General features: G+C 38.4%; 1 protein-coding gene and 1 pseudogene across 1 annotated transcript in view; one reads left to right on the forward strand and one right to left on the reverse strand.

Annotated features, from left to right (window-relative positions):
* Nucleotides 1-25778, forward strand: part of CDYL2 (chromodomain Y like 2) — a 166578-nt gene that overhangs the window by 7842 nt on the left and 132958 nt on the right. The gene's annotated exons all lie outside the window — the stretch shown is intronic.
* LOC145512401 (EEF1A lysine methyltransferase 2 pseudogene) lies at nucleotides 20933-21509 on the reverse strand (annotated as a pseudogene).

Genomic DNA, 25778 nt, shown 5'->3' on the forward strand with positions numbered 1-25778 from the left:
GTGGGAGGGCTTGATTGCAGTGTGATGATGCATGCAGGGGGATGTGGGGAATGTGGATGTAAAGACATATGGGTAACAGTCTTGAGAAGCTTGAGTGAGACAGCCATAAAAAAATAATGAAATAATGCTATTTGCGACAACTTGGATAGACCTAGAGATTATCACATTAAGTGAAGTAAGTTAGACAAAGCAAATATCATATGTTATCACTTATATGTGGAATCTAAAAAAATAATACAAATGAACATTTTCACAGAATGGAAACAGACTCACAGACAAAAAAAACCAAATTTATGATTACCAAAGAGGAAGAAAGGAGAGGGATAAATTAGTAGTTTGGCACTGGAGACACACACTACTATATAAAATAGATAAACAACAGGGTCCTACTGTATAGCACAGGAAACTATATATGATAAACTATAATGGAAAAGAATCTGCAAAAGAATATATCATTTTGCTATATATCAGAAACTAACACAACATTGTAAGTCAACTATACTTCAATTAAAAAAAAACATTATTTGATAGTGAGGAGAGAGTGAATGTGATATCCAGGGTGAAGTGGGAGAGTAGATCAGCCTATTATCCATTCCCCTAGTTCTACACATGCTCTGCTACTTTGGTGGGTAACAAAAAGTTGTGATACTGACTTTGGTTTATTGGACCCAAGAAGTGATTTTCCATGAACCCTACAAACCCCTTTCTTGCTGAGCGGTGACAGTGGGGTCCAACATCTTCAGTAATTTTAGCTGGAGAGAAAAGGTAGAACATGTTTAATGTAGTCACCCAGAACCTTTCTGAATAAAATTTGGTCAGGGAAAAGACCTTGCTGTATTGAGGACAAGGAGATAAAGTTCTTCATTAACGCGTTTGTTGTACTAGCAGTTCTCTGAGAGATCAGGTCTGTGGGGTGCTATTGATAAATGAATGTGATAGTGTTTCATGTGTCAGTTATTCAATCAAACACTAAAACAGGGGTTGCTTTGAGGTTGTTTTGTAGATGTGATTAAGGTCCATAATCAGTTGACTTTAAATAAGAGAGATTATTCTAGGTAAACTGGGTGAACTTGATTCAGTCTGCTGAAAAGCCTTAAGAATAGAATAGGGGCTTTCCTGAAGAAGAAATGCCTCTGTGGATAGCAGCCTCAGCCTGGAAGATTTCCAGCTTCCCCTTCCTAATGACCTGACTTATGGACTTCAGACCTCCCTAGCCAGGTCCACACCACATAAGCCGTTCTTTGTTAAATCTCTTAATATATATCAGTATATCTAGTGGTTCAGCTTCTCTGGCTGAACCCTGATTGATACAGTCAGCATCCCCATCCACACACCACCAATTGGTAACACTGTGAAGCTAGACATGTCTTTCAGTCTTTTTGAACCTAGATGGCTTCTGCTGTAAAATGAGAGCTCTTCTCTTTTTAAAACTCCTCCTCCTGGTTGAGTCTTGTTACTTTTTCACATGGACACCTTACTTCTTTGTAGCTGTCATCATCTTGTGTGTGAAGAGAGGCAAGCCTAGAGCTCCAAGAATGCTGCTGTTTTTTGGTCTTCTGTTACACTGGAGCTGTTCCCTGGAGCATGTTTGGGACAGCAGGTTAGAGGTTGTACTGGACCCCTGGGGCAGGCCTCAGCTGGGTCTGAAATTCACTCGTGCCTTCAGTCAGCCCCTGCTCTGGTAGTTGAGTGAATGATGGGGATGGTGAAGTAGCTTTTCTTGGTCCCGAGTCACTCCTTGTCCCCTCTTTCAGCAAAGTGTCTCTTCTGACATTTCCCAGTTAGGCTGAGTCACTTGGTGGAAGCTGCTGCCTCCAAAGTTCCTGTTACTCCAGTGTAAGGCCCATCAGTTGACCAAGCCTATAGAAAGCTGTGGTCCGGTTCCTGGGAAGCCTGGGAGGGCCATCAATTTGTCATTTTAGGTCCCGTTTTCTCTTAATTGTGTGTTTGATAACGGAAAACTGAATACAATTTATAATCATAAATATTTTAATCAATAAAACGTTATATGTTAAAAAAAAATGGTTCTTTCTTTGCTCCAGTCATCCCATCTCTCCCAGAATCCCCCCAGCATCGTTCCATCACCACATTGCTTTCAAAATGACTTATAGGACATCGGTGTGGAGACTGGAGGGACACGTATGGGACTGGGGCCCCAGGTCACATTCTGCCATGCCAGGAATTCCCCTGCAGAGGGGCCTCCACCCTATTCTCAGATTCTTGATCAGGGAATTTTCCTCTTTGATTTTCATTTCCTTGTCTTTGAGTTCAGGGTTCTAAAACTTATATCTGAAGGGCACTTGCTAATAAACCATGGATCATATATCCTGGATGTGAATTTTATTTAAAAATAGTTACTTTTGTTCAGTTATCCATCAATCAAATATTTATTGTATGTTAACTATGTGCCTAGAACTATGCTAAGTGCTGGGGCTGCAGCCATGAATGTCTTTTAAATTGCTGTTCAGAATGTGATCATGAAGAAAACCTCACGCCCACATATAGTTGTATACCACATTTTTAACACATTGGAGTGTTTTTAGTACGTTAAAAGGGGCAATCAGGCCCTTTCTGTGAGCAGACCTCAGAATACAGCTTTTCCTGCCATCTCTGGATGTATAAGTGAACTTCCAGTAAATGCACTGTTTTAGCATCATTATAAGTCTGCAACATTCTTCAAAAATTTTAGGCCTATTCATTGCTCCTCACATGAAAGTGTACAAGCAAACACACTTTATAGCACAATGCATGCCAGTCCATTAAATACCACTCAAGGTTCAGTTGGTGTGGTGATGAATATTCTAGACCTGGTGTAATAATCAGTGGCTGGTAGTAACTGAATGTCTAACACTTTGTCTCCTTATATTGTATAACAGGTAGTGTGGGTGTTTATTTAGAGTTCTGGGTCCTTCTACCCTGACTTTTATATTTAGGAGAGAGAGTATGAGCTCTTGTATATTAAAGGTTCAACTATGGAACAGGCATCAGACTTCAGTTAGAGTGAAGGACACCCTGAAATTGCAAGACAAGATGATGAAACTAACCAAGCCTGGTTAGCACTCACAGCTACTTTTCATTGCAAATCGGGGGTTGTTTTCTTATGGACAAGCAAATCAAATGTGGAGATAAATTGCCATGGCAGTTATAGGAAGAGTAACTTCCTCAGACCTTATTTAAAAACCTTGTTCTTAATCACAATAGGCTTTATTGCTCTTATGAGTTAGCACAGGGACAAGGAAGTGTCTATAAGTTATAGTTAAACCAGACATCTCCACTGGGAAGTTATCACATGTATCTGATTTTATGTGTTAGGTTTCCTAGAACCATTCTGGTGGGGGAAGCGGGTTCCATTGCTGAACTCCAGAATTTTCTGCTGGATTCTAAGCTCTGTGAGAGCACAGGCCGTGTCTGTTGTATTTTCCATGATTGTATTCTCAACTCATGACAATTGGCTGGGCACACTGTAACCTTTCAATAAATATTTGTTGAATGAGTCATTGAAAATGTTCAAAACCTGTGCTTCTAGGCTACCTTGGGTTTCTCTTGAGTGAGTGTCCTTTATTTTCCCCCTGTATAGTATTACTTTTTACCCTTTCTAAGAAGATTCCTTCATATTGTCCTAGAAATTCAAGTTTCCATTTTGCCTTCCACTGGATCTTGTATAGACTTCAGTTCAGTTCAGTCGCTCAGTTGTGTCCGACTCTTTGCGACCCCAGGAATTGCAGCATGCCAGGCCTCCCTGTCCATCACCAACTCCCAGAGTTTACCCAAACCCATGTCCATCGAGTCAGTGATGCCATCCAACCATCTCATCCTCTGTTGTCCCCTTCTCCTCCTGCCCCCAATCCTACCCAGCGTCAGGGTCTTTTCCAATTAGTCAACTCTTTGCATGAGGTGGCCAAAGTATTGGAGTTTCAGCTTCAACGTCAGGATTTACTAGGTAACAAAAGTCCTTTATGGTGAATTCAAACATCCAAATCATTGTCCTTCATTATGGGTGACAACTGGATTGAGAGTGGCTATTTTAGGCGAAGAGGGCATCAGAGGATAAGATGGCTGGACGACATCACCGATGCAATGAATATGAACTTGGGCAGACTCTGGGAGATGGTGAGGGACAGGGAGGCCTGGCGTGCTGCAGTGCATGGGGTCGCAAAGAGTCAGACATGGCTGGGCAACACCAACAACATTATCTGTTAAGTGCTGCATGAGACAGAGCCCCTTGCACATCTGTACACACAAAGACCACCCTGTGGTTTGCAGCTGCTGTTTTTCTCTACTCAAGCCTCAGTGTCTTGGCCCAGTTTGGTATGCACCATCCATTTGGTCAAGCTGCCTAGAACTGGAGAATTGTATCCAGAGGATTTACTGAAGGATTCTCTTGGGTGCTTGACCTGTAAGGAAGTGAGGCAGGATTGTATGGTGAAGCACACCTGCAGTGAGTTTCCAACTGAGGTCTCAGTGGATCCCAAGGAAGGCTTGGGAGCTGGAATGACCCTTCAGAAATGTCCCAACTTGAGGCCAGGGAACCAGACCCCTCATATCCCTATATCAGCAAGCCGTTGCTGGTAGGCTGCCCTTGAGGTGGGGGAGAATTATTCTTGGGCAGGGCAGCTCCCTGTGGTGGAAGGCAGTTTCCTTTGAGGCTCATACCATGAGTCCTTAGCAGCACGGATATTCCTAGAAGCTGAGAGGATGGGCACATGGACCTGGAAAAGGGGACCTGGGTGGGGTATCACATTATCCACCACACCCTCAATTCTTGCTCTTCACTGATTGGTGAGTCTGTCTGCTTTAGGTCATCCATAATGAACATCTATCACCTCACTTGTATTTTAGGTTATTGTTGTTGTTCAGTTCCTAAGTCCTGTCCAACTCTTTGTGACCCCATGGAATGCAGCATGCCAGGCTTCCCTGTCTTTCACTATCTCCTGGAGTTTGCCCAAACTCATGTCCATTGAGTCAGTGATGCCGTCCAACCATCTCGTCCTCTGTCCTCATCCTTTAGGTTATTGGTTCCTCTGAAAGACATCATTTGTTATTTGACAGCTTCTTGGGGGCACCCCAGGTCTTGAGTACTGACACACTGGCCATGGGTTGGGATCATGCTTGTGATTCCTTATCTGTCCATACCACACACAGCACAGGTTCACATGTAGGGAGGTATTTCAGAAACTGACATTTCCTTTGGGTCTCCACCCCTTCCACTTGAGATGGTTTCTTCCACTGGCTCTCCCACTCTTAAACTGCCTTTGTGTCCTCATCTTCTGCTATTTATTCCTTAAATTTTGAGGCTTCTTATAGTTTTAAACTGGGGTCCTTCTGTTTTCTCATTGTGCAACAGTGACCAGATGGGTGATTTCCAAGTCTCTGACACTTTCTTATTCCCCGCCCACCCTGAGCTCCAGAGCTAGCCATCTAACTCTCTTGGGCTCTTTAAACTCAAAACATCCAAAGCTGAACTTATGTTTAACATATATAAGACTTGCTTTTCCTTCTGGGCTCCTAGCATCAATAGTATCTGCATCCACCTGCTCTGTAGCTAGAAATATGTCCTCCTTTGTTTTGCCCGGACCCCATGTATCAGATGAATCTGCATCCTGAATATTTCTTGAACCTGGCCTTTTCTCTTCATAGTCACTCTCACCACTTTAATTCAAGAGACAACTCTCACTGTTTCAGTCACCCTGATACCTCTCAATTGGTATCTCTGAATCTAGTTCAATTTTTTTTCCATACTGGACTCACAAAGTTCTTTCTAAAATCCCCATTTTTCTATGTCTCTCCCGATGAAGTATCTTTAAGTGATGCCCTTGTGATTTGACCCTTCTTATCTACTAGCTCTCCACTCACAGCACATATTCCATCCAGAGAAATCTGTTCTCAGTTCTTGGATGTTCCATGTGCTCTCCTTTAATCACACCCTCCTAAGTGACAGGGCACTCTTCATTATCATCCCTGCCGCATCTTTGCTTCCTTAATTGCTGTTCATCCTCTAGGTCTCAGCTGAGACGTTGTTCTTGGCAAAACTTCTCCGGTTCATCAAGGGTTTTCTTTGGCTCCTGTAGAACTCTGTTTTTCTCTCATCACAGTACTCACATTAATAGGTTGTCATTTAGTATCTAATTTTCTAAATCTTCCACTGGGTTGTAAGTTTTGAGAGAGCAGGGATTCCCTCTGACTTGTTGCATCTTTAGTACCTCACACAGTGCAAGATTCAGAAAACACTCTAGTGAAAGAATTAATTTATTTAGGTCTTTCATTTACATGAAAGTTGAAATTGTCTCAGATGTTTGTACAGTCTGTTTTGTGGGAAGCTTGAAGGCATTTTTAATCTTTCAGTTTTCCTGAGGTCATATAAGTTTTGAGTCTATTCTCTATGTCTTTATTGACCAATTAATAATAATTTTGGTTTCTCATAAGTTAAACTCACTGACAGCATTCAACTTTGTGTTATAAGTAAAGTTAATACAGTCTTGTATTCAAAGGATTATTGAATCTTGGAGTGGATGGGAGTTTTGAAGTCCTCTGCTCAGTCTTTCACTAATATTCCAACAAGTGAACAAAAGTGAGGGACTCTTTTACTCTACTGAAAAAGAGAGAAATGCTTAAGATGTCAAAACTGGCTATTTGCCTTCACTAAGTCTGAGTGTGTCATCCATGAGACAGAGATGGTATCTTCCTAGACTCTTCTGGAGAGTTGCCTTGGAAATCTTGACGTCATTATCGCTTTCTTGCACAAGACTTAGTAAAGGAGGCCAGTGAGGCTCCGCCCAGCCCCAGGTCTTGTTTAAATCTCTTGTTGATCAAGAATGGGGTTAAGACGTGTCTCAGCAACTGACATCACAGGCCTTGACACTTTGGCAGGCACTTGACATCCAAACTTTTCCTGGAAATCCAGACACGATGATGAACTGTTGGAAGGCAGATCGACTCATGGAATCCAGAGCTCCTGTTGCTTTAAAAAGTGAATGGAAAGCATTTTAGTGTCCTGATATTTACATTGCTGTATTTGTTTGTGTTGCCTTAAAACCACGTTCACTTAGAAAAATATGGTACACAGGGTGGTTTGTGAAACAGACTTTGGTAAGCATCTTGTAGTTAAATATTAACAGAAAGAGGAAGGGAACCACACCATGGCTGCCTTTGGGATGTAAAAACATATGGAATGTCTCCAAATTATAGACCTAATTTTCTTTCCAAATTGATGTATATTTTAGTACCATGTAGGATTGTCAAGGGCTCAATGGTAAAGAATCTGCCTGCCAATGTGGGAGATGAGGGTTCAATCCCTGGGTTGGGAAGATCCCCTGGAGAAGAAAGTGGTAACTGCTCCAATATTCTTGCCTGAGAAATCCCATGGACAGAAGAGCCTGGGAGGCTGCAGTCCATGGGGTTGCAACAGTCAGACACGACTTAGTGATTAAACAACAACAACAACAAAGGATTGTCATAGATTGTTTTCTTGCCTGTTTATCAAACATGGCAGTGATTCCAAAGTCTTTGATATCTTGAGACATTTTCATGTTTTATTCCCCTCCACTCTCCCACTTTTCTGTGGCTATGTCTCTGGTATTGACTTTTTGGGAAGCTGGTATATTCACTTTTGACTTCATGAACTGATATATCTTTTGAAGAAATCTGATTTTTGATCCTGGTTGAGGTACAGAGAGGTTTTAGAATTGTAACTTCCTATGATTCTTGTACAAAATAGTCTGGTTAAAAATAGTAAAAATAGTAATAATAGTGTTTAATGAGTGTTACTGTATACCAGATATTGTGTAAATCTTCACATGCATTCTCTCATTTGGTCCTTCCTGGAGGTGACTGTGGCTCAGATATGAACTCCTTATTGAAAAATTCAGGCTTAAATTGAAGAAAGTAGGGAAAACCACTAGGCCACTTAGGTATGACCTAAATCAAATTCCTTATGATTATACAGTGGAGCTGATGAATAGATTCAAGACATTAGATCTAGTAAACAGAATGCCTGAAGAATTATGGATGAAAGCTCACAACATTGTATAGGAAGTGGTAACCAAAACCATCCCAAAGAAAAAGAAATGCAAGAAGGCAAAGTGGTTGTCTGAGGAGGCTTTACACATAGCTGAGGAAAGAAGAGAAGTGAAAGGCAAGGGAGAAAGGGAAAGATACACCCAACTGAATGCAGTTGGGTATATAACCCAGAGAATAGCAAGGAGAGTGAAGAAGGCTTTCTTAAATGAACAATGCAAAGAAATAGAGGAAAACAATAGAAGGGGAAAGACTGGAGATCTCTTCAAGAAAATGGGAGATATCAAGGGAACATTTCATGCAAGGATGGGCATGATAAGAGACAGAAACAGTAAGGACCTAACAGAAGCAAAAGAGATTAAGAAGAGGTGGCAAGAATACACAGAAGAACTGTAAAAAAAAGGTCTTAATGTTCCCAGTAACCACAATGGTATGGTCACTCAGCTAGAGCCAGACATCCTGGAGTGTGAAGTCAAGTGGGACTTAGGAAGCATTATTACAAACAAAGCTAGTGGAGGTGACAGAGTTCCAACTGAGCTATTTAAAATCCTAAAAGATGATACTGTTAAAGAGCTGCACTCAATATCTCAGCAAATTTGGACAGTGGCCGCAAGACTGGAAAAAGTCAGTTTTCATTCCAAACCCAAAGAAGAGCAATGCCAATGAATGTTCAGTCTACCATATAATTGCACTCATTTCACATGCCAGCAAGGTTATGCTCACCATCCTTCAAGCTAGGCTTCAGCAGTACATTAATTGAGAACTTTCAGATGTACATCTCGATTTCGAAGAGGTAATGGAACCAGAGATCAAATTGCTAACATTCATTGGATCATGGAGAAAGCAAGGGAATTCCAGAAAAACATCTACTTCTGCTTCATTGACTACCTTAAAGCCTTTGACTGTGTGGATCACAGAAAACTGGAAAATTTTTAAGAAATGGGAATACCAGACCACCTTACCTGTATGCAGGTCAAGAAACAATAGTTAGAACTGGACATGGAACAACAGACTGGTTCCATATTGGAAAAGGAGTACGTCAAGGCTGTATATTGTCACCCTGCTTATTTAACTTATATGAAGAGTACATCATGCTAAATGCCAAGCTGGATGAATCACAAGCTGGAATCAAGATTGCCAGGAGAAATATCAACAACCTCAGGTGATAACTCTCTAATGGCATAAACTGAAGAGGAACTAAAGAGCCTCTTGATGAGGGTGAGTGAAAGAGGAGAGTGAAAAAACTGACTTGCAACTCAACATTCAAAAAACTAAGATCTTGGCATCTGGTTCTGTCACTTCATGGCAAATAGAAAGGGAAAAGGTGGATGCAATGACAGATTTTATTTTCTTGGGCTCCAAAATCACTGTGGACGGTGACTGTAGACATGAAATTAAAAACAAAACAAAACAAAAAAAACACTTGCTCCTTGGCAGGAAATGTATGAATAAACCTAGGCAATGTATTAAAAAGCAGAGACATCACTTTGCTGACAAAGGTCCGAATAGTCAAAGCTATGGCTTTTCCAGTAGTCATGTATGGATGTGAGAGTTGGACCATGAAGAACTCTGAGTGCTGAAGAATTGATGATTTTGAATTGTAGCACTAGAGAAGAGTCTCAAGAGTCCCTGGAACAGCAGGAGTTCAAACCAGTCAATCCTAAAGGAAATCAACTCTGAATATTCATTGGAAGGACTGATGCTGAAGCTAAAGCTTCAGTACTTTGGCCACGTGATGCGAAGAGGTGACTCATTGGAAAAGATCCTGATTCTGGGAAAGATTGAGGGCAGGAGGAGAAGGGGGCAACAGAGGATGAGAGGATTAGATAGCATCAGCAACCTAACGAACATGAATCTGAGCAAACTCTAGGAGATAGTGGAGGACAGAGGAGCCTGGTGTGCTGCAGTCCATGGGGTTGCAAAGAGTCGAACAGGACTTAGTGACTGAACAACAATAGCCATGGGATTCGTACTAGTATTATCTTCACTTTATGATTCAGAAACTGAGGCTCATCAGCTACCAGATGGTTAAAACCAAGATTCACACGCGGTCATCTGAGGTACTCATCTCTTTGATAAATGATAAAATGCCTGTAGTATTCCTTCTTGCCTCCCTCCTTTTGTTCCTCAATGGTATTCTGCTGTAGCACTCTCTTTAAACAGAATCCCAGACAGGATAGGTCAATGGATGTTGCACCAAAACCGAGAAAAAGAACGAGAAAACATTTATGCTTCTTCATGCTTAGAGCACGAAGGCATGGTTGTGTGTGTTGTGCTGTTCCAGACGGGGATGACACCAGCCAGCTCCTGTGTTGGTCTGTGAAGGAGTTTCTGAGGAGTGAGTTAATCGGGAAGGGAAACCTTCCTTTTGAGTTTGTCTGAGTAGATGTATTTCAACACTGTTTTAAGTCCTCCTGCTTCAGAAATTGTGATGCCTCTGCCCGCCTAGTCATTATGGTGGAGGGGCCGTTTTCAGTGGCCTTCAGCTGGTTGGCCTCTACTCGGCTGTAGCATTGAGGAGAAGACTGGTTTTGAGGGCAGTTGGTAACATTTTTTGGTCAGTGTCCTTTCTTTCAGCATATTTATGAGCCTCAGTGCGTTTTTCCACGTTCTTTTTTCTTTGTTGTTTTATTTCTCTTGGCATGGTGTTTGCACCCCATCATGATTGGAATTGGCAGAATGCTGTGTTTGAAACTCTTACTTTACTGCCATATTCTGTACTTAGAGTTTTGGTGCCTGGTGGACAGTGGTGCCTTGATTGTATGGATTTGTGCTCCAGACAAGTAGGCTTCTCATAGGTGAGGCACATCATCCCAGATTCTAGCAGACAGGTCTGTACACTTGGCTTAGAAAAGAATTAAAACCATATACTTAAAAAAATTGTTATTTTTTATTGAAGTATAGTTGATTTATAATGTTGTGTTAGTTTCAACTATATAGTAAAGAGATTCATGTATATATAATTATATATATGTATGTATATATATAATTTTTTCAGACTCTTTTTTCTTATACGTTATTACAAAATGTTGAATATAGTTCTCTGTGCTATGCAGTAGGTCCTTGTTGGTTATCTATTTTATGTAGAGTATTGTGTATCTGTTAATCCCCAAATCCTTATTTATCCTGCCCTCCCCTTCCCCCTTTGGTAATCATACTTTGTTTTCCACATGTTTCTAATCTTAATTAAAATTAAGATAATATGTACAAGTAAGTTGAGGCTTTATATCAATACTTGAATACAAAGAACCAGGAAGAGAGATGTAGTACAGTTTTTTCTCCATCTACTTGACAAGCTGTAAAGTATTGACAGTCATTTATCTATGTACTTTTCTATGAGAAAACTCAGTTTGAGTAGATAGGAAAACTGAGATATGAGATGATACATACGCATACACAAACACATGATTTGTATCTTTCCTAGGAGTTTTACATTGGGTTGTCCAGATGGCTTGACGTTTCTGTTGATTTTAGCGAAGAGTCTTAGGGAATTTCTGGCAATCCAGTGGTTAGGACTCCATGCTTCCACTGGAGGGAGTCCAGGTTCGATCCCTGGTTGGGGAAGTAAGGTCCCATGTACTCAGCAGTGTAGCCAAAGAAATAAAGCAAAGAGTCTTAGAGGTTGGGGTGTCTTAGATGTCATCTAATCTGATTCGTCAACCAGCATTTATACCGTTCGTATATGATCACCCCGTTTCTTCCAGGAAACTTTCAAAGGAAAGAGGGCACGCTGTCTTAAAGGGCAGCCTTTTCCATTTTGGCATTGTGTGCTAATGCTGGAAACGCCCTGTGATAGTGAGCCAAAGTCTCCCTTCTTGTGCAGCTCCTACCTGTTTATAAGAGCCATGAATTCCATCACCAGGAAGCTTTCAGTTTCATTTCCTAGGTAGCCCTATTCCTTGGATGCCCTCCTGGCATCCTAGTCCAAGCCTTCCCTCGCTCCTTTATGGAAGAAACAATAACCTCTTAACTGGACTCCCAGCATTTCCTCTTTGCCACTCTCTATTCACACTTTCTTCCCAATGTCTTCAGTTACTCTTGGACAAAAGTTTGAACTACTTCACAGGATCTGAACCTGCCTGCCTTTCCAGGCTCAGCTAAGGCTACTCTGCCTTTTCTTCTCTGTGTACCACACTCACTACCTCTTTATAGGCATCAGAACATCTTTTGCCTCAGGACCTTTGCTCATACTGTTTCTTGTGTCTGGGAAGCCCCTGATCCTGCCTGGTCTCTTTTTCCACCCCCTTGCAGCTGTCAAGTTGATTCACCAAAACCACCTTCTCTGACCCTCAGACCAGGGTAGACCTCCCTGTTATTCTCTGAGCATCCTGTGGTTCTCTTCCACAGTGTTGGTCCTTGTAATCAGTCTTTATTTTTGTACTTATTTATGTAAGGACTTCTTGGAGGCAGAGTCACATCTGGTTCAGTGATCTATCTCCAGCACCTAGAGCGTAAGAGGAGCTTGTGGAAGTTTCCCAAGGATTCCAGAAAGGTCTGGGCTGCTGGAAGTTAGGGCTGTTTTCTCCTCCAGAGTGAGCACCTCTAACTTTTCTTCCTGCTCTTTTTATTTTCTAAGATTATATTTTGTTGTTGTTGTTGTTGTCAACCGTTTTTAAAGCAAAATTTTCAAAATAGCATAAATGAAAATACTAAGGCACAGAACTTCTGTGCAGTGGGTGAACTGGTACTTAGAGGAACATTTATAACCTTAAAAACAAAACAGAATGAACTCAGCATTCATCTCAAAAAGTTAAAAAAAGACAGCAAAATGAATGAAAGGAAGTCATAAAGAAGGAATAAGTGTAAATAAAGACAAAAATTTAATAAAGTAGAAAAGAGAAAAATAGTAGAATAAGTGTATTGAAGGTTGTGCTAGCTGTTTTTGGATGTAAAAGTTACACACACACACACATATAAACTAATTTTTAATTGTGGTAAAATATACACAATTGATGCTTGAATGATGCTGGGGTTAGAGGCACAGACCCTCCATGCAATTGAAAATCCATATGTCACTTAAAGCTGGCCCTCTCTCTCCATGGATCCTCTTCCTCCACGTGTGCAATTGCTCATCTATGGGTTCAACCAGCCGTAGATTGTGTAGTGCTATAGTATTTGCTGCGCTTCCCCGGTGGCTCAGATGGTAAAGAATCTGCCCGCAATGAGGGGACCTGGGTTCAATCTATTGAAGAAAAATCTGTGTATAAGTAGAGATGTGCAGTTTAAACCTATGTTCAATAATCACCTGTAAAATTTGCCGTTTTAATGATTTTTAAGATTTTTAATGGCTTTTAGTATTTTCACATTGTTGTGCACATATCACCACTGTCTTATTCCAGAACATATTTTTTTCTTTTATTATCCAAAGCTGCTGCTGCTGCTAAGCTGCTTCAGTCGTGTCCGACTCTGTGCGACCCCATAGACGGCAGCCCACCAGGCTCCCCTGTCCCTGGGATTCTCCAGGCTAGAGTACTGGAGTGGGTTGCTGTTTCCTTCTCCATTATCCAAAGAGGAAGCCCTTTACCCGTTAAGTAGTCATTCCCTGTTTCCCCAGTCAATGGCAACTTAATAATCTGTTGTCTTTATGGATTTTCCTGTTTTGGATATTTCACATAAATGGAATTTTATAGTACATGGATTTTTCTATCTGGAGTTTTTCTATTTCTCACTGTAGTGTCTTCCAGGTTCATTCCTTTTTTAATGGCTGAATAATATTTTGTAGTATTTCATGTATACCACATTGTGTTTATTCATTCATCTGTTTATGGACACTTTCTGTCTTTTGGCTATTGTGAATAATGCTGCAATGAGCTTGGCTTACAAGTACCTTGAGTTCTTTTTTCAGTCCTTCTGGGTGTATACTTAAGAGTGGAATTGCTAGGTTATGCTATAATTCTTTGTTTAGCTTCTTGAGAAACTGCCAAGCTATTGTCCACTACACATACACCACCTTATACTCTCACCAGCAGTGTATTGAGGGTTACAGTTTCTCTGCATCTTTACTTATCCTTGTTACTTTACTTTTTAAAAAAATGTAGTCATCTTTGTAGTTAAGAAATGTTATTTCACTGTGGTTTAGATTTGCATTTCCTTAAATGACTAATGATGTTGAACATCTTTTTGTGTGCTTAGTGGCATTTATTTATCTTCTTTGGAGAAATATCTATTTAAGTCCTTTGCCCATTTTTGAATTGGATTGTTTGTCTTTTTGTTGGTTGAGTTGTAGGAGTTCTTTTAAATTCTGATTATCAAAACCTTACCATATATATAATTTGAAAATATTTTCTCGCTTTGACTTGTCTTTCACTCTCTTGTCAGTGTCCTTTAATACACAAAAGTTATAATTTTAATGAAGTATCTATTTTGCCTTTTGTTGCTTGTGGTTTTGGTCTCATATTTGGGGTAGAACTTCCAGTACTGTGTTGAAAAGGAGTGGAGAAACTGGGCATTGCTGTCTTATTCCTAATCTTAGGAGACTAGGTTTCAGTGTTGAACCACTGAATATGATTTTAGCTGTGGATTTTTCATAAATACTCTTCACCATGTTGAGAAAATTTCCTGGTCCTGGTTTTCTGACATTTTTATTATGAAAGGGTGTTGGATTTTGTCAGTGCCTTTTCTGTGTCAGTTGAGATGATCATGTAGTTTTGTTCATTCTGTTAATGTAGTACACTTATTGATTTTTATATGTCAAATCACCCTTGCATTACTGGGATAAATCCCACTGATCACGATGTGTGATCTTTTTAATAAGTTTCTGGATTTGGTTTGCTAGTATTTTTATACTCCACTTACAATGACAAAATGTTGGCTATATTCCCTGTGCTGTACAATATACCTTGTAGCTTATTTATTTTCTACACAGTAGTTTGTACTGCTTAAACCCTACTGTGACCTTGCCCCCTGCCTTTTCCTCACTGCCAACCACTCATTTGTTCTGTATATCTGTGGGTCTGTTTCTTATTCATTATAGTCACTAGTTTGTTTTGTTTTTTAGATTTCACACATAAGTAATATCATACAGTATCTGTCTTTATCTGATTTATTTCACTATGGGTAATAGATTCCAAGTTCATCCATACTGTTGCAAATGGCAAAATAAAAATTTTAGTATTGTAAACAGTGATATAACTAAGCTTTCTTTAGAAATCTTTGTATATGTTGGTGATGTTTCCTCAAGATAAATTTCTAGATATGGAAGTTCAATGAATATGTCTCTTATAAAGACTGTTGCTAATGCTGTCAGATTGCTCTCCAGAAAGGATGTGCTTGCCATTCAGAAAAGATACTGCCAGCAATAACTAGCCTGTTTATTTATTTCACTGGGCTCTCAGCACTACTTGTATAACTGTTAAAAAATGCAAGGTGTTTTTTGAGGTGTTTTCCATTTCTTATTGATATTATATATAAAGATTAAAAAAAAACTATTAATGACCTTAATCCTTGTCTAGATGAATCACAAGCTGGAATCAAGATTGCCAGGAGAAATATCAACAACCTCAGATATGCAAATGATACGACTCTAATGGCAGGCAGGAAAGAGGATATAAAGAGCCTCTTGATGAGTGTGAAAGAGGAGAGTGAAAAAACTGGCTTGAAACTCAACATTAAAAAAATTAAGATCATGGCATCAGGTCCCATCACTTCAAGGCAAATAGACGGGGAAAAAGTGGAAACAGTGACATATTTTTTTTTCTTGGGCTCCAAAATCACTGCAAATGGTGACTGCAGCCAGGAAATTAAAAGACACTTGCTCCTTGGAAGGAAAGCTATGACAAACCTAGACAGCATATTAAAAAGCAAGACATCACTTTGCTGACAAAGGTCCAAATAGTCAAAGCTGTGGTTTTTCCAGTAGTCATGTACGGATGTGAGAGTTGGACAGTAAAGAAGGCTGAGTGCCAAAGAATCGATGCTTTTGAATTGTGGTGTTGGAGAAGACTCTTGAGAGTCCTTTGGATAGCAAGGAGATCAAACTAGTCAATCCTAAAGGAAATATCATTGCAAGGACTGAGGCTGAAGCTGAAACTCCAGTACTTTGGCCACCTGACGCGAAGAGCTGACTCATTGGAAAAGACCTTGATTCTGGGAAAGATTGAAGGTATGACGGAAAGGAAACAGCAGAGGATGAGATGGTTGGATAACATCACTGACTCAATGGACATGAATTTAAGCAAACTCCAGGAGATAGTGAAGGACAGGGTAGCCTGGCGTGCTGTAGTCCATGGGGTTGCAAAGAGTTGGACACGACTTAGCAACTGAACAACGAGCAACAACAACAATCCTTGTCTGTCACATACATTAACACAAATATTTATTTTTCTTTCTGGTTAGTTTTAAATTTTGCCTGTTGTAATTTGTTTTTATAAGGAGAGTAACTTTTATCCTAGATTACATATTTGTAATACTTTTGAACTGTGGTGTTGGAGACTCCTACTTGAGAGTCTGTTGGACTGCAAGGAGATCAAACCAGTCAATCCTAAAAAAATCAATCCTGAATATTCATTGGAAGAACTGATGCTGAAGCTGAAGCTCCAATTCTTTGGCCACTTGATGCAAAGAACTGACTGACTAGAAAGGACCCTGATGCTGGGAAAGATTGAAGACAAGAGGAGAAGCGGATGAAAGAGGATGAGATGGTTGGATGGCATCACCGACTTGGACATGAGTTTGAGCAAGCTCCTGGAGTTGGTGATGGACAGGGAAACTTAGCGTGCTGCAGTCCGTGGGGTTGCAAAGACTCAGACACGACTGAGTGTCTGAACTAAACATATTTGTGATTCCTTCTCATCTCTATTCTTTTTGCTTCCCTCCTTTTCTTCCTACTTTCCTTCCTTGGAGTAGGGAGAAAGCCTTCCTTGTGCTGAAGTTTATAACCATTGGTCTTTAGTCTCTTCTATTCCTTTTATGGCATAATTTATGCACATGTACATGCACATTTAATATAGCTGTAATTTGTTTTACTGTACAGTATGAAGTAGGGATATGGTCACTGGCATTGTTAATCTATTGTTTCAATACTATTTATTGAATCATTCATTATTTTCTTTCTGATTCGAAATGTCAGATTTATCATTGGTGAAATTATTACATATAGTGATATGAGTTTGTTTACAAGCATTCTACTCTCTTCTTCAGTTTTAGTTATTGTACTTTTAGAAAACATATTATTGTTTGATAACTTGAGTCCACCTTCCAAATCCTTTTCTCAAAATGTTTTTGATTATTTCTATTGATGAAGTTCCAAAATAAAATCCATATGAGATTCTTCTTTTAATTGCACTCAGTTTACAAATCACTTTGTGGAAAGTTGGCATCTTTGTGATTTTGAGTCTTCTCATTCAAGAACATATTTCTCTACATTTACTAAAAACTTCCTTTCATGTGTGTTAGTAAAGTTATCTAGCTTTCTTAATACAGATTCTGAGTTTGTTACTGGGCAGTGTAAATTTTTGTTTTTTTTGTAAATAGGATTTTATTTATAATTTATTACTGTTTATATATTAGAAGAACAATTTTTGATATTTGTTTTTAATGCTTTGCCTTCTGAATTCTTACCAAATATATTTCGTTCAGTTCTTTTTTGGAATTTTAGGTGGTCACATCATCCTCAAATTGTATTATTTTGCCTGTCCTTTCTCTTAGTTATACACATATGTTTTTCTATTCTTTTATTTGCCACAATTTTCACAAAGCACTCAGTAATAGCATGACAGCCAGGAGTCGTGTCTTGTCATGTCTTGCTTCTGATTTCATCATTAATTAAGGCAAGGGCTATTGGTAAAAGGTAGATGATTTTCCCTGTTAATTAGAGATCCTGTATCTATAGTCTTCCTTTTTGTTTTTAATAAGGAATGCTGTTATATTTTATTAGGTGCTTCTTTGATAGTTCCTGAGATGATCATATAATCTTCCTCCTTATTACAAACTTGGGTATAATTTAGTGACTGATTTCTTAAGACTAACTTATCATATTGTGAAATAAGCACACTTGGTAATGATGAATTTTTATTTTAATATTTTGCTAGGTTCAGCCAACTGCTCTGTGTGTTTAGAATTTTTGTATTGATATTCATAAATATTGCTGGTCTTCAGTTTTCTTCTGTGTGTACTAATTTAGTAAAATTTTTAATGTCAGAATAGTGCTGGTTTCATGAAAGTAATTGATTAACCTTTTATTTTTCCCCTTGTTTTCAGGAAGAGTTTGTGCAACATGTCAGTTAAGCTTTCTCTTGAATGTTTTTTGAAAGAAATAAGTTGGTTGTGATATTTTCTGCATGTAGAATATTTTTTGAGATACTTTTGATGGCATTTCTATTGGCTGTTGATTTTTTCATGTTTCATCTTCTGAAGTAATTATTTGTAATTTATATGTAGTAAGAACAACATTCCTATTATCCTTGTTTTAACATTTGTTTGAAGAGGTGCAAATAGCTTCATCCTATATTTTCAAAATATCTCTTTTCTATATTTGATGACGCTCTTCTTGTCTTCCTTAAATTGGTAGCTTTGTGATTTCTCTCTTTTTCGTATTTTTCAGGTTGCCAGCAGTTTGTCTCTTATATTGATTTTTTTTTCATAAAATCAGCTCTTAGCTTTATTTTCCCATTTCACTGTTTCCTTCTCTGTATTAATAAGCTCCTGATTTATCATTATTCATTTCTTCATTGATGTGCTTTTTACTTCATCTGTTTACTATTTAACTTTAAATTATGAAAATATGAAATACAAAAAATATACGTTTAATAGTAACAATAATAAGTGCACTCACCAGATAATTTAAACAATAGAACATGTTTTTAGCCCTCTTGAGTGCCTGTCTCAGCCTAAGCCCAGCCATCCCTCTTTGTGAGAGGTTACTGTTCTGAATTTCTGGTTAATCATTTCCTTCACTTTCTGTATAATTTCACTTATGGGTCCCTAAAATTCATGTTGCTTGATTTTTCCTGGTTTTGAAATTTAAAGAAATGAAATTGAATTGTATGAATTCTTCTTCAATCTTGCTTTTTGCTCAGTATTATGCTTTTGAGATTTATCCATGTTAATATATACTGGAATGTACTATTTTTACTGGAGTATACTATTTCTTTATAAGAGTATATGTATTTACATATATAAATATACAAAATGTTAAAATACACATGTATGTAATTACAGTATGTAATTACAAATAATAGGATATGCAAATTATGGGATTTATTAATCTGTTCTATTGTGGGTGGACATTTGGAATTATTTCAGTTTCTTATTTTATTTTCATGCTTTGCTATTACAAACAGTGTAGCTATGAATATTTTTTGTACCTGTCTACTGGTACATGCATGCCAAAGACTATCCATGTTAAATACTTAGATGTGGAATTCCTGTGTTGTTGTGTACTCATATATTCAACTTCACTAGATCATACCAATTTCCTCAAATTATTTCCAAAATATTTGTATCTCTTTAGGCTTAATTTACTCTTAATTTTCCAGTTACTTGAGCTGAATACTTATTTCACATTTGATATTTGAAAATAAACAGGAAAAGATTTATAGTTATTAATTTGTTTCAGAGCACAGTTTATCTACAGTTTTATTATGGAGCCTTCTAATTTAAATAAAAAATTTTATTTTAAAATAATTAATATTATTTTTATTCTTTTTTTTTATTGTTTCTAACTTCAAGTTTTTATGCATTGTGGCCAGAGATCAAACTGTATATTTAACTCTTTTTTGCAGTGTTACTGAGTTTTTTGTGATTTAAGGCATGATCAGTATTTTATTATTTGAAGACTGAATCATCTCTAGAGAGCACAGAATGTAGTATCTATATTACATGAGTAAATATATATTGATAATTAGGATATATACCTATTAAATAAAGTTGATTAATTATATCAAGTAAATTCCTTAGATCCTTACTGTTTTTTTCATAAGGTGAGACTAGTTTGAAGTATCAGGGTCTCCTTGTAGATATATTGGATAGATTTCCATGTCAGTGTGTATAGATAATATTTATTATGAATATTAGTATATTTGAAATTATTTATGAAGTCATATGTTGTATTTTCTGTTTATCATGCTTCATTTTGATCAACTGATACATTTATCTGATTTTGTTTAATTATATACATAAGGGCTGGGGGATTTTCTCAGGTATTAAACCATTTATTTTTAAATCCTCATTTAACCCCAAATATCATACTTACTATGTTTTGTGATAGTCTAATCAAACATTGGAGAAGGCAATGGCAACCCACTCCAGTGTTCTTGCCTGGAGAATCCCAGGGATGGTGGAGGCTGGTGGGCTGCCGTCTATGGGGTCGCACAGAGTCGGACACGACTGAAGCGACTTAGCAGTAGCAGCAGCAATCAAACATTAAGGAAGTCTTTTGGCTTGTTATTCTGACCCTGGAATAACTTTGTCAAATCTTCATAAATAACTATATTCAATTCACCTTTATCAAGGCACAAAACTGAAGAATGCATCCTTTCTGTAAATTTATTTACTGCTTTAAAGTTTTAACTGCTCAGCAGTTACAGGATTTTTTTTTTAAATCAGAAAGAAAAATGTTTGCATCTCAAATACAAAAGAAAATTTTAAATCATTCTTGATTGATCTCTAAAACCCAACTATTTACACACTTACCATTTTCTTTTCTTTTTTCTTTTTACCAGCCTGTTATATCTATTCAACATGTGCATCCTTTGTACTTTCTAAATGTTTATTTGCACTTGCATTTTCTGTGTCAGGTTTACTTTGATGTAGAGCTTCTTAAAAAAACTAACTGAATTTGCCCAATGAAGTCTCATGTTTTTTGGAAAACCAATGCTGCTACACTGTTTCCAGATCTACCTCCAAAGCTGAACTTGGGTGTTGGCAGCTCTTGGAAAAGTTAAAATCCTTCACTGAATTCATTCATTCTTCCTTGGTCCAATCACATAGGGCTATTAGAAAAAAAGCCTTTCACTTTCAATACCCTGGAGAGAGATTTCACATATTGCTTCCTCTTCTCAACTGCATAGTCAGGATTAAAACTTATGGCATCAGAAGTTCCTTTATCAATACAAATATGCAATCAGACAGCTTTGTGGAAGGATTCAAGAAGTATTCTCCCTTCAACTTAATGTTAGATAAACCTCCTTTCTCTGTAATACTTCCAGAGAGCTGTACTGCAAAAGGAGTGTAATCAATTCCCATAACATCAGAGAAACCAAATTTTGCCAACAAGTTCAACCAAGAAAGCACCATTTCCATCTCCAATATCAAGCACTGAAACATCCAGTGGAATCTTGTGTTTCTGCATCCAACTTATTAGTTGAGTCATGCTCACCTCTCCAAACCAGATTTCTCCTGTATCTCCATATTCTTGGAAAGTTTGCAGTTCTCTGTCATAGACATCTCATAGCATCTCAGTGCTCTGGACTTCCCAGCGCAGACCGGGCGAAGCCAACCCCTCCGGGACTTTGCCCTTTGGACCATGCCTTGGCTCCCTCCATTGCCATCTTCCTCATCCGCTCCTGTTTATTGTGTGTTCTTGTTTTCCTTTTCTTGGGATTGATTATTTTATTTTGTGACCTTTTTTTTCCTGGAAGTTATATATATACTTCTTTTTTTGGTAATGGATTGTCCTTAACTTCTTAATAGACATATTTGAAACTATTCTTTCTGCTAATGTCTCGAGTTAAGCAATTGTTAGAGCTTCTCTCTTGAACACGGGAAGCAACTTAGCTGCTCCTTATTTTCTCTCCCCTGGCCACCTCTCCTGTTTTTTAATTTAATTATTTAAATTTTATATAGACTGTCACGCGAGTGTATGCTCCTCGGTTCTTGTCATGTCACAACAACGATTTGGAGTGACGGACATTAGAGCCCTCGGCAGCTCACGGCTCTCCGGTCTTGGACAGACCATGTTATAGCTCTTAGACAAATCAGTGTTACAGCTCTATTTTATTTAGATAATAGCAGGAAAATCCATCCTTGAAGCATAAGGGCCTGCCGACCGTCGACCCAAAGACACGAAGAGAACGCCCCAGCGTGCGGGAGAGAGAGAAAAGGGAGCGAGAGCGCTTTGGCTCCACTTTTTATATGTTTTTTTCCTCCCCCTGAGCCTGCCCTATGTAAATTGGGTTTAGCCAGGAGTGTTGTTCTACCTGAAGTTCTCACTCCGGTCCTCGGGCCTTCCTTTGACCTTTCTTTGTTCCATTTTCGCAGGCTTTTCCCTTTCTTGTCTTTAGCCACCGCCATTTTGGACTCCTGTTTCCTATTCTAACTACCTAACATAGACTTTCGGAGAAGGCAATGGCACCCCACTCCAGTACTCTTGCCTGGAAAATCCCATGGATAGAGGAGCCTGATAGGCTGCAGTCCATGGGGTCGCTAGGAGTCGGAGACGACTGAGCTACTTCACTTACACTTTTCACTTTCATGCATTGGAGAAGGCAATGGCAACCCACTCCAGTGTTCTTGCCTGGAGAATCCCAGGGACGGGGGAGCCTGGTGGGCTGCCGTCTATGGGGTCACGCAGAGTCGGACACGACAGAAGCGACTTAGCAGCAGCAACATAGACTTTTGTTACTGTTGTATTTATACGAAACCTACTTTCTTACGCCTTGAATTTTAACATTTCTTTCCCAAAGTGTAATGAATTGTCAACATTTAGATTTAAATGTAAATTTACTTACGCCATAATTTGTTGCACTTTTATATATTCCACAATTTTCTTGGACTGTGTTCTGTGATACTGGAGTATATCCTCAAGTAGCTCATTCAGATAAGGGCTATACTTAGAAAACTGATTCCTTGAAATGTTATAATTTTCTAATTTTTTAAAGTATTTTTTTCTGTTGAAATCTTTCTTTTTTGATCAGTTGATACAGTTTTATAAATTTCTTTACAAATTTCTTAATGTTAACCCTCCATATTTTGGAGTAAGTCCTTCTTGCTGATGTGCCTCTTATTCACATTCAGCCAGCTGCTGTGCCTCTTACTCTTCCTATTGTGGCCCCTGCCAGTCTAACAACTGACTCTTACCTTTATTTTTTTTGTGCTTTGTCCATTCTGGCCTTCCCGCTGACTTTGTACCATGTTTCATTTTATGAACCATTCAAAATATTCTTCTATTTTTTGCTTGGAATGCTGTCCTTCTATTAATTCATATTCATTCTCTGACTCTTTTTTTTCAGTGTTTCTTTCTATAAAAAGTCTTCCTTGACATCTAATACAGTGTAAGTTTCCCAGTTTTATATTTGGTTTGTTGTTTAGTTGCTAAGTTGTGTCCAACTCTGCGACCTCATGGGCTATAGCCTGCCCTGCTCCTCTGTCTGTGGAATTTCTCAAGCAAGAATACTGAAATAGGTTGCCATTTCCTTCTCCAGGGGATCTTTCTGACCTGGGGATCAAACTCATGTCTCTTGCATTGGGAGGCGGATTCTTTACCACTGAGCCACCAGGGAAGCCTTTATATTCCATTATTTTAATTTTTTCATTAGAATTTCAGGTTCCCGTATGAATTCCCAGTAGGTCCAACCTTTGTGATCCTCTCAGCTGACTCTTCTGGGTTAGGAAATATCCTCCCATGGCTCCAATTGTACATTAATTCCTTGACTTTCTGTTACTCCCAGTTCTTGTCTGGGTAATTGGTCAGTACCTTTTCAGTTCTCTTGTTCCTCTATTTTTTCTTTGTCAGAAAGGAAACAGAATTTTTAGTGGTGTCTAGTGTGTAAAGCTTTCCCCCAGTTTTTGTTGGAATAATTAAGGAATTTATATTTGTTTTTGTAGGTTTTTAAATATTGTATCCTATTTAAGGAAAGATTAATAGCCTTTATATAGTTAATTGTTAAAAATTAGAGGTCAAATCTACATTGTACTTTTATCTTTTATACTTTATCATGAATTATTTGATGGCACATCTGCCTCATTTATAAATTTATCATTTTGACACACTTTTTGGTAGTGGTATACTTCTTTTTGTTTTTGCTCAGGAAGAACATATGTATGGGTGGTATACTTTCTGGTCTCTTGTATATCTAAACATGGAAAATGTGTTTTTTGTTTTTTTTTTAAATTCTTTCTGCATGAAAGATAACTTGACTGGTTGTGAAGATTTTATTGCACACTGTTTTTTTGAAAATCATGGTGTGGAGGAGAAGTCTGATGCTAAGATGATTAAAAACTTACTAACTTTTGTTTCTGGTTCTTGTAAGATTTGTTCTTTATCTTTTAAATTAATACATTTCAGAAGTAAATATATATCTGCTGCTGCTGCTGCTGCTGCTGCTAAGTCGCTTTCAGTTGTGTCCGACTCTGTGCAACCCCATAGACAGCAGCCCGCCAGGCTCCCCCGTCCCTGGGATTCTCCAGGCAAGAACACTGGAGTGGGTTGCCATTTCCTAAAATAAATAAATTTATATTAAAAAAAATAAAGACAGAAAAAAAAAATAGACTGAATGAATCTGCCCTTTTGCTCACCCCTCTCCAGTGAGACAAAAACCAGAATTATAAGAAATCATTTATGCAATATTGATTTAGTTTTTATTGGCATGTAATCAGCATGGAACTAACTTGGACATATTATATGAGGATCTAAATTCATCCAAGTTGACATAACCCCATTTATTTACTAAACTTCTTACCCCACTGTTGGAGATGATTCCTACACTAGGTATCAGAGCCCGTTTATGCTGCCACATGCAAAAGAATGAAACTAGACCACACCTCACCCCATACACAAGAGTTAACTGACAGTAGATTTAAGGCTTGAATGTAAGACCAGAAACCATAAAACTTCCAGATGAAAGCATAGGTGTAACTTCCTCAACATCGCTCTTGGCATTGGTTTTTTCTTTTTTTGGATCTGACTCCAAAGGTAATGGTAAAGAAAGCAAAAATAAACACAAGGTACTCTATCAAACTAAAAAGCTTTTGCACAGTGAATGAAAAATCATCAACTATGATTGGGAAAAAATGTTTGCACATCATATATCTGATGCGTGTCTGTGTGTGCTCAGTCGTGTCTGACTCTGCGACCTTTTGGACTGTAGCACCCTAGGCTCTGCTGTCCGTGAGATTCTCCAGGCAAGAATACTGGAGTGGGTTGCCATTTTCTTCTCCAGGGTATCTTCCTGACCCAGGGATCAAACCCACATCTCCTGCATCATCTACATTGCAGGTGGATTCTTTATCACTGAGCCATCAGGGAAGCCCCATATGTTTGATAGGGGGCTAATATCTAAAATATAAAAATAACTCATACAATTCAATAACAAAAAAACACAATTTGATTGAAAAATGGACAGGGGATCTGAAAATACTTTTTCCCAAAGAAGATATACTGATGGCCAACAGGCACGTAAAAGGTGCTCAGGACCTCTAAATATCAGGGAAATGCAAATCAAAACCACAGCGAGGTATCATCTCGCACCTGTCAGAATGCATATTATCAAAAAGACAAGAAATAGCAAGTGCTGGAGAGGTTGTGGAAAAAAGAGAAGTCTCATACACTGTTGGTGGGAATGTAAATTAGTGCAGTCACTATGGAAAGCAGTATGAAGTTTCTTCACAACAATTAAAAATAGAAACTACTATGTGATCTAGCTATCCAGCTTCTGGGTATTTATCGGAAGAAAATGAAAACGTTAATTCAGACAGGCATATGCACCTCTATGATCATTGCAACATTATTTACAGGAGCCAAGATATAGAAACAACCTAAATGTCCATTGATGGATGAATGGATAAAGAGGATGTGATATATATGTATGTGTGTGTAATGGAATATAATT

Source organism: Giraffa tippelskirchi, chromosome 7 (genome assembly GCF_054371585.1).
Source record: "Giraffa tippelskirchi isolate mGirTip1 chromosome 7, T2T-mGirTip1v1.2.pri, whole genome shotgun sequence".
NCBI lineage: Eukaryota > Metazoa > Chordata > Mammalia > Artiodactyla > Giraffidae > Giraffa > Giraffa tippelskirchi.